Source organism: Clupea harengus, unplaced genomic scaffold (assembly GCF_900700415.2).
Source record: "Clupea harengus unplaced genomic scaffold, Ch_v2.0.2, whole genome shotgun sequence".
Classification (NCBI taxonomy): domain Eukaryota; kingdom Metazoa; phylum Chordata; class Actinopteri; order Clupeiformes; family Clupeidae; genus Clupea; species Clupea harengus.
The window spans coordinates 75,001-78,897 of NW_024879577.1; the positions used below are offsets into that span (position 1 = coordinate 75,001).

The 3,897-nt window shown below is 47.9% G+C and overlaps 1 protein-coding gene across 1 annotated transcript in view; it reads left to right on the forward strand.

Moving 5' to 3' along the window:
• pgap3 (post-GPI attachment to proteins phospholipase 3) overlaps positions 1–963 on the forward strand; it is a 7,870-nt gene extending 6,907 nt beyond the window's left edge. Inside the window, exon 8 of the mRNA XM_042704042.1 lies at positions 1–963. This exon is cut by the window's left edge and continues 380 nt beyond it. The gene's annotated coding sequence lies outside the window, so the exon portion shown is untranslated.
• The last annotated feature ends 2,934 nt before the right edge of the window (positions 964–3,897 follow it).

Sequence of the window (3,897 nt, forward strand, 5' to 3'; positions counted from 1 at the left end):
CTTTTTTGTTTTGTTTACTTGCTACTTGTTTTCACATATCACAGACCTTACTCATGTCACCACTGCATCAGACACAGGTATAGGTTTACGCAACCACCAACTCCCTCAGTCTCTTATGGTCAGATCTATCTATCGTGGGGGTGGGGGGGGGGGGCATTCCGGTTGTGTGAATTCCAGCTGGAAGGCCTTGAGGTTTTGGTTAGAGCATTCCCTGTGAACTCATGACACAGTGAGGAATTTTTGCTGTTATCTTGTGATTTTCTCCCCTCCACTCGAGGACCCGTCTTTTGCCACAGCACGTTCAGTAGCACTCCCAGAATCAGACAGCAGAGGGCAGCAAAGCACCCACACAAGGCTATGAGGCCTGTTTCATTATACTTAGCGCACTTGTAGCTGTCTGTAGTACAGGGATGCTTATATGCTAACAGTTAGCCATTCCACAGTGGTCTGTCGCTGATACAGTGCTAATGGGGCCCAGGTTTGGAGGACTTGGGGTGTATCTATTTAAGCAGTAAAGGTTAGGAAGTGTTCTTCAGCATATATGAGCTTTACCACTTCACCACTTATTCCTTATGTTTTCTGTATGATATGATTTTTCTTTTTTATTATTTTAATTACTTCTGATGGCTGCTTGCTTTTCTCATGTTTACGACTCAGTTGTTGAGTGATGTCATGTTTGATGTTTTGACCACAGTGTGCTTTGTCTCCTATGTTCTGGATTAAGTTTCAGCTTTTCGGTTTTTCTTTTCTTGTGGGGATTGTGTTGTGTGTGTGTGACACAGTCTTACTTATGTTTGCGTACCAGGTTTGCCTTTTCTAGCAAAGGGGTGGAATGAAGAAGACCCGGATAGTATTTGGCTCCTACGGCCCTAATGCAGGCCTGATGTGGGCCTGATGTGGGCCTAATGCAGGCCTGATGTGGGTCTGATGTGGGCCTAATGCAGGCCTGATGTGGGCCTGATGTGGGCCTAATGCAGGCCTGATGTGGGCCTAATGCAGGCCTGATGTGGGCCTAATGCAGGCCTGATGTGGGCCTGATGTGGGCCTGATGTGGGCCTGATGCGGGCCAGATCAGAACCACATCAGTGTCAGCTTATATCAGGAGTGAGGGAGTGAGCGTGTTGGATACATATCAGTGTGAAAGGAACGATGGAAGGAGGGAGGGAGCGAGGGAGAGAGAGAGAGAGAGAGAGGGATTGAGGGAGAGAGATGGAGAGAGAGAGAGAGAGAGAGAGGGATGGAGGGAGAGAGATGGAGAGGGAGGGAGAGAGAGAGAGAGAGCAAGGAAATAGAGTGAAGCGCAGGGTCCCTCCTAAAGCCCTTGCATTGTACAATACTTCTAGTGCAAGTCAGGGGTAGAGATAGGTGTGTGTGTTGTGTGTGTTTGTGTGTGTGTGTGTGTGTGTGTGTGTGTGTGTGTGTGTGTGTGTGTGTGTGTGTGTGTGTGTGTGTGTGTGTATGCGTGTCTGAGATATATCACTGGCTCTTGTTATTTGTGCATTTTGTATGCAGGTGTCTCTACACTAGCAGCCTGATTTCTCGGCTAAAGCTAAAAGCTTTCAGCGGTGAACAGAATGTCCTCACAAACACTCCGTGTCTGCCTTACTTTCCTGTCCTGCCTTGTCAAAAGCTTTATGTTCTCATCAGCTGTGTGTGTGTGTGTGTGTGTGTGTGAGAGAGAGCAAGAGAGAGAGAGCGAGCTCACAAAGCTTCTCACCTTTGAAGTCTTAACTATGAGAGTCATTTTTGGTTTGTTCCTAAATGCTAACTGCCATCGCACAATGCTGTGTTTGTTGTCTGCCTTTGTTCATCTCTTTGCCTGGTTCACTTCTTAGCGTCTCACACCCAATTTTGCACGAATGATATCAGTTTCACCTTAAGAAGGATAAGTAACTGGAGCTGTGAAGCACATACAGACACACACACACACACATGCACAGACACACATACACACATGCACAGACACACACACACACACACGCACACACACACGCACGCACACACACACACACACACACACAAGTTCAAAAAGCCGTGGAGTGCAAGTGAACACTTCACGGGCGGTGCAGCAGTGATTTGGTGATTAAGTGATTAAAGTTGCCTGTTTTGCTTGACAATCTAACATCTTGCTACTGTGTTTAATTCAGTTCTCTTCTGTTATAGGAACATGTTCCAAGGTCATAAGCTAAGTCTCTTACCACAATAGTGCCCTAACTGTTTGCTTCACATTTTTGGTTTGTGTGTGTGAGAGAGAGAAAGAGAAAGGGATAGGTGGTTGATGTGAAAAAGTGTGCCAGCTTGATTTGCGTGAGGGTGGATGACTCGGGTGTGCTTGCTATCCCGTGAATTCCTGAATGTGGTGCGTCAGAGCTCTGTGTGTGTGTGTGTGTGTGTGTGTGTGTGTGTGTGTGTGTGTGACAGAGAGAGAGAGAGAGAGTGTGTGTGTGTGTGTGTGTGTGTGTGTGTGTGTGTGTGTGACTGAGAGAGAGAGAGAGTGTGTGTGTGTGTGTGTGTGTGTGTGTGTGACTGAGAGAGAGAGAGAGAGTGTGTGTGTAAATATAGCTTGTCTGAGAGGCTTAGAGTAGGAGCAACAGTTAGAGGGGGAAGTTGGGGGGGCGGCACTGCTGGACTATCAGAACTGGCGTTTGATGGAACCCCATCACACTGAAACACACACACACACACACACACACACACACACTGAAACACACACACACACTTAAACACACACAAACACACACTTAAACACACACACACTTAAACACACACAAACACACACACATATGCACACACACACTTAAACACACACACAAACACACACGCACATGCACACACACACACTTAAACACACACAAACACACACGCACATGCACACACACACTTAAACACAAACACACACGCACATGCACACACACACACTTAAACTCACACACAAACACACACGCACATGCACACACACACTTAAACACAAACACACGCACAGTCACACACACACACACACACACATAATTTACTCTGTTGTACTCTGCTCTGGAGAAGCACTTGACTCATGGGCCTCTGCATGCTAGGCTAATGTCAGAGGCCGCTAACGCACTGCATTGGAGCAGGCTGCAGTTAGAGGCCGCTAACTCACTGCACTGGAGCAGGCTGCAGTTAGAGGCCGCTAGCGCACTGCATTGGAGCAGGCTGCAGTTAGAGGCCGCTAGCGCACTGCATTGGAGCAGGCTGCAGTTAGAGGCTGCAGTTAGAGGCCGCTAACACACTGCACTGGAGCAGGCTGCAGTCAGAGGCCGCTAACACACTGCACTGGAGCAGGCTGCAGTTAGAGGCCGCTAACGCACTGCACTGGAGCAGGCTGCAGTTAGAGGCTGCAGTCAGAGGCCGCTAACACACTGCACTGGAGCAGGCTGCAGTTAGAGGCCGCTAACGCACTGCACTGGAGCAGGCTGCAGTCAGAGGCCGCTAACTCACTGCACCGGAGCAGGTTGCAGTTAGAGGCCGCTAACACACTGCACTGGAGCAGGCTGCAGTTCTGCTAAAGGGACTGATCATGTCAACAGGGTGGCGTGTGTGACCTGCCTGTGCTTGTCTTATTATCCTCTATGGTAAGGCCAACAATATAGCTGATATCACAAGCATGGGATTGACTGTAGTTGTGATGGTGTGTGGTCACACACGGTTGCAGTTGGGGACCGTTGTTTGGGCGTTTGGTTACATATTCTTGGTTCATCTTTTTTTTTTTCATATCCTTTAGTATAGGATTATGCCATTGTGGCTTTTATCATAAGCAAGACGCTAGCAATTGTAGGATGATTTACTTCAAATGACCTTCATCATCGAGTCAGCTGATTGGTCAAAATGGATGCATATGTCTGCCTGTATGCTTTTGTGATAACA